Source organism: Calidris pugnax, unplaced genomic scaffold, assembly GCF_001431845.1.
Source record: "Calidris pugnax isolate Ruff unplaced genomic scaffold, ASM143184v1 scaffold44, whole genome shotgun sequence".
Lineage (NCBI taxonomy): Eukaryota > Metazoa > Chordata > Aves > Charadriiformes > Scolopacidae > Calidris > Calidris pugnax.
This window is the reverse complement of record NW_015094506.1, coordinates 10750903-10757141: the sequence shown is the minus strand read 5'-3', so window position 1 is coordinate 10757141 and position 6239 is coordinate 10750903.

Genomic DNA, 6239 nt, shown 5'->3' with positions numbered 1-6239 from the left:
CCCCGAGCCGGGGGAAGGGGTGCCGGTGCGGGGTGCTGCAGATCCCGCGCTGGGGGCGGCGGCGGGCGCGGAGGCTCCGCGGCGGGGCGCGCCTCTCGCCCACCATCTTGGGGCGGCGCGGCGGGGCGCGGGCCCACGTGCGCGGTGCCCGCCTTTGTGCGCGGCCGCGGGCGGCGCCCCTGGAGGGGAACGGGGTGCGGGATGGGGGAGGAAGAGGAACGAGGGGCAGCTCCCGGGGCGGGATTCGGGGCCGGGGTCGGGCTCGGCCCCCGGTCGTGACTTGGGTTATCCTTTGTGTGCCCGCCGCGCGCGGAAAGCCGGTTAACGCGTAATGGCGCATCCAGGGCAGGGCCGGCGGCGCCCGTAGGACGAGCCCCCTGCCACGCTTGGGTGGGATGGGGAAAAAAAACCCAACCAACGTACAACTTGCATTTATTTTAAGAACTTGGTGTTTTTTGTTGTTTTTTTGTTTATTTTTCTTTTTTCTCTTCTTCCCCGAGAGAGTAAAATGGTGCTTAAAAATATTCGCCGAGGAGGTCGGTGTGTGTGTGTGTGTGTGTGTTGCTGCGGTTGTAGCGGGTAGCGCTCAGCCGGGGTTTTATGTTGCAGCAGAATCGGGAGGTGGCAACAAAGTTGTCCTATATCCCTGGCCAAGGTCAATTGCACCGGCCGTTATCTGCAAACTTTGCTGATGGTTCGGTTGCACAACGCCTTTAGAGGCTGTCGTGGGCTGGAAGCACAGCCTTCTCTAATTTTCGTTTCATTTCATTGTTTAATAGCTATAAAATAACTGCAAAGTTATTTTTTTTGATGGTTTTTTTTTTTCCCTTTATCTGGATGCTGAAAGAAGCTAGTGTCCTGTGTAAACTGTCAATACAGCAAACTTCTTGATTATTTTTAAACATCTCATAAAGGATATAATGCACTAAGGATATACCTGATCTCAAAATACTGACTCTTGAATTTAGGCAAAAAAATTGTGTGGTGTTCTGGTATATACCATTCCCGATGTGGTGTAAATACAGCCTTGGGATCACACTGATCAGCTTTTCCTAATATAAAGGAGAAGGGTTCCCAGCAGAACTACCTTGCTTGGTAGTGCTTTTCTTTGGTTTTAGCAGCACCTCTGATACTCCAGCATGCTCCCCATGCGTGTGTCTTCAGTATTTATCACTGGATGCTACTCCAGCTCGGGCTCCTTTGCAGTTAAAACACTTGACCCCCTGTTACAGCTTTTCTGCACCAGTTGTAGTTGGAAATTCATGGATGGGGTCACCTTTGTCAGTAATTTCCATTCATTTTTCATTTCCTGCTGCAGCTTCTTATATTCTCTTTGAATGTTGTATCCAAATGAGACCACTGGCTGCTTCAAAAATTATTTGTGCCTAAGAACACCCTCCAGGGCTAAAGATGGTAGTAGCAGCTTTGCTGCACTGGGTGAGAAGGGTGGATGCTGACACTTGTTGCACTGGAGCACTTTGTGGTGTTGCAGGTGGGGCACCTGCACAGCTGGCATGAGGCTGGGATTTGCCATTGTGCAAGTAGACACAACTCGAGGATGGAATGAATAGGATAACACCAAGTCAGATTTGGAACATCAATTAAGCATGTGGAAACAGTTCAAATTATTTTCTGGTAAGTCACTTCCAGAAAAGCAATGACAGCATCTTGAACTTGCTTAGCTGTTTCCCAAGTGCCAGCTCCATCTGTATCAGTACAGAACCCATTCCTTGGAAGTTTGATGCCTGACTACTGTTTGTGATTAACTTGTATCACCAGACATGTTCCCCAAATTGGCTGGATCTTGCCTCTACTGTTCTTGAACACGGTTGTCTTAATAAGTTTCTGTGCAGGTCTTCTTCAGAATCCACCTAAATGTCTTCAGTGTTTCCTTTCCAGTTCTCTAGAGATCACACCATCGATTTTTAGTTCACCTACCACCACCAGGGATCTTTAAGTGCAGGGTAACTTCTGCTTTGAAGGAGCACAAAGGCAGTACCTGGGTGACTGAAGGGAGAAACAGCAGACTCCTGTAGAAGGTCTTGGAGGAGGGAAACATTTTCATAGTTATTTTAACCTACAGGGTTACTACCCCATAATCTAAGAGTTGCTAGACATTGGAGGAGGGACAATAGAACCGACAACTGGAAGTGATCTTTAGGGATACATTTCTTTTTAGGAGTCTTAAAGCAAGAAATCAAAATCTTAACTTTTTTTTTTTTTTCTTACCGGAGATACTGTCTGCAAGACTCAACAGATCACATTCCACTTTTCAGCTGGTTAGCTTTTATCTGGAGGAATGAGTATCTGCAGCAATCTTCTGATAAAAATCTTCCTACTTCCATTTTGACTCTCTATAAGGCCAGTCAATACCCAGTTATGCCCGTGCTTTAGCTTTTTTCCCCCTCTTTTCTTGCACTTAGCTTTCTGACATACCTGCAGTCATTCCTTTCTTAGCACCTTTTTGATGGACTTGAAGTCTTACAGCCTCATCTTCTAAAACCAGTTTTTTCTTTTTCTAATCATCATGGCACCTCTTTGATCTCCCTCAGTTTGACAACCATATTTTTTGAATGTGCACAGCAGTTGTGGTTGCTTTAGGTGGAATCTCACTGTGTTGTGTAACAGGTTACTAATACTTGTTTAGCTATACCAGAAAAAAAAAAACCAACAGTGACCCTTCTTTGTCATGATAGCTGTGGTGTAGTCATCTTGTGATTAGTGGTGGTATCTAAGTTTCTTGTTAACTTGTTCCCACCTCATGAACTCTCAGCTTGTACCAACGATTGTTAGTGTCCTGCGTGTGTGGTTCACAATACGTTGTTCTTAACAAATGTGATCCTTGTGCAACTGCAGCATGAGATCCCCTATTGATAATGAGACTTACGGACACTGCCGCTCTATTTGGAGGCTTAAAAATTTCAGTAACAGCTTTTTGTCATCATCACCAATGAAAATCGGGCCAGACACTAAAACATGTAATATCTCTATTGTTAATCATCATCTAGCAAAATTTCCTTGTTAGGAAACAGACCAAGAAGCCATATCTCTATTGTACTTGTTCTATCTTGGTAGCCTTGTTGAAGCCCATGTTACAGCTGAGTTTTATGGACAGTGAAGCAACGTGTCAATTGAAAAAGACAGTAGGGTTTTATCAAAACCACCCTTTGTTACCACACTATTCATTTTCTGTTCACTTCTCTGTTTCTTAATGTGAAACATAGGTGGGCTCTAGAATAGCGCTGAGGCAAAATTCAGTCTGGTGGTCCCTGCAGACAGTTTGAAACACAGCTGCTGAACTCCTGCTCAGCAGCTGCAGCACCCTGTCCAATTACACTTACCAACAGTTTTTGCTGCCAGGCTTGAAATTGTTGAGTTGGTTCTCTTGGGTGTTAGGGGCTGGAAACTGGGCTTGCCCACAGTCTTGCCACCTGTCAAAAGATTCTGCTTCATCTTGAGGGCAGGTATTGCAGCTGAAAGTATGTGCTGACTGATGCCAGGTGACTGATCAGGGGTGACTGATGGTTGTCCAGATGCACGGCTGCAAAAACCCTCCCTTCCTCTTTCTTTCTTCCTTCATCTTCAGGTGACTCCACATATGCCAATTTACAACTATATAGCCCGTTCTGGTTTAGATTTTCATGCTGTGATACTGTATGATAGGAAAAAAATTTCCTGGAGGAAGCCCAAATAGCCAAGTAGTGTGGCCAATAGCTTTGGAATTTTTTTGAGTGTTTTAGCAGAAGTTCTCTTAGATTACTGTTATTAAAGTGTTGCCTGTTTTGGTCTCTCAATGCTGTTATTTGGGCTGAAGAGAGAGCAAGATGTCTGGATATGAGCTTAAGTGCTGGCTCCTTCTGTCATTCTTAATGGAAATGAAGCAGTAATTGCAGGCACTGTCTGCCCTTTGAACAAGAAATATTGCTGGAAACGAAGCAGGAGAAATCCCATGAAAAATGAAAGAAGGCTACGTGGGCATGAAGTGCGTGGGGGCTGCAGGCTTTTTGCTTTGAACAAGCAAGAAGCTGTTAGGTGTGTGCAAGAAGCTGATGGTATTCAGCAGACTGGGATGGGCTGGCGGATTTCTGTATGTGGAAATGCAAGTCTCTCTTGAGCAACCAGAAGATGTGGATGGCAGCTTTAGGACGAACCTGCAGGAGAACCTCTCAGTCCTGCAAGGACTGACTGCTTCCATGGGCTGGAATTGCTTATGCATTCCAGTATTCTGCAAACACTGGTTTTACATAAAATGCTGCTGTCTTAAGGTTTGGGCAGAGGGAAGGCAAGGAAATTTTTACCTCTCAAAGCAGAGAATGAGGCAGACCTTTAAAGAAGCAAGAGCAAATGGTAATAAATGTATTTTTTCCTAGTCATTCTCATCACTTAAACAATTTTAAAAGCTAGTTTAATTTTCTTCCATGAACTACATATTATACAAATAAATGAGCAGTTATTTTTAACCACCTTGAATATAAAACTTGAGTGCATTCTAATTACTTTGGTATCTATAACATGGCTTTATGTAATTGATTATAGTATTGAAAGCCCTAGTGTTCAGCCAGCAGTTGCTAGTGGGAGATGTAAAAAAATAGTTTCATATGCAAAAAAAAAAAGTCTTCAAGCTTTTAACTTTTTAATTTTGCCATTTTTGTTGTTCAGCCTCATACAAGAGATGAAAATAGATGGGAAGGGTTTCCTGTTACTATTGAGACAGTAGTGAGGATAACTGTATTGTCACACACTTACTGGAAATGTAGATTATCTTTTTTTTTTCTTTTCCTGTAGCAGGGTGTACACTTGCATGTCATTTATTGCTTCTTAATTTTGAGTTAAAAATGATAGACTCCTAGCAGCGTATCTCCTTTTTTGGTCTGATTTAAGAATTTTATTTCTTAGGCTGGAGAATGTAGAGATTTAAGAAGCACTTGTTTAATCTACCTTGTTATGCTGGTCACTGTTTTATTATTTTGAACAATTGTAGCGGCATTCATTTTTTTACAGCTGTTGCTTCACATTAGCAATGTTTTTATTAAAGGAAACAGAATTATTTTTATTTGCTTTGGTCTAAATCATCTGAAAACCAGAGAGACGTGTTGTAATGTAAGCTGATTTTAAATCTGAAGCCTAGAAGCGTCACCTGGCTACCCTAACAAAATGGGGGTGTTCATTTGGTGTTCCATCACATTAGGAATTACTGTAAATAAACTAGCACAGTGATGAAACATCTTCCATACTTGACTCAGAATTTGTTTGGTTTCTTTATCCTTCAGTGGAAGCTCTCAGGTGCAAACACACAGATGACGTGTGCTTTAAAATACAACTTGGAATATGACTGTGGCACCATATTTAAGCCTGACATGCTCTCCCAAGCAATGTATGGACTGATACAAGTTACCTAGCTTGCTGTATGATTGCCTAATAGAATATAAGCATATTTTTAAATACCAGAGAACACACGTTTCAATATGCATTTCAAGCATCCAGTGGTTTTCACTTGTTCTGCCTCATGTCCCTGCCCTGCTAACATACAGGAGGGGTAATTGACATAGGATGATTACTGCCTTATTTTTTCTTCAGCATTTTCTTGATGACTGGACATCATCTGTGTGGTGCAGGAAGGGGTATAGCTCTAAGAATCAAGGCTTATAAATAGCTTCCAAAATGGCTCTTTATGATGTGGCTACAGAGACAGTGCGTGCTTATGGTATATCCCTGCAGGCTTGTATGGGGTTCTGCAGTGGTTTAAGTTTGTGTTAATGTTAATAAAAATAATCGAATCTTAGGTTGCTGTGGTAGGATTTGTGCCGGGTAACCAACTTCTAAAACACAAATGCCTTGTTATCCCTATTTCCACAGAAGAACAGCTTTCTGTATGTACCGCATATGCGCCTTGACTTCCCGTTGGGATCTTTTTTTGACAAATGGCAACTGCTTGCCAGCAGTGGAAGCCTGAAAGTTCAGTGAAGCTGTAGGAATTCAGCTGTCCATCACGTCAGGAAGCTTCAGTCTTTGCTCATGCCTCTTCAGATACTGAAATCGGTCAACCATGAGCTGTTTTTTATTGCGAAATCTCGATTATTTTTTTCCAGTACCTATGGTATTACTCGCCTGTGCCGTACAAATGTGTTTATATGGTGGATAGTTGCTTAAAATGGGCTGAGAGGAGAAGGAAACATGGCTGTACCTGTCTAACATCAGGCTAAGGTGTCCCGCAATAAAATGTGTTTTGCCCTGTTTAG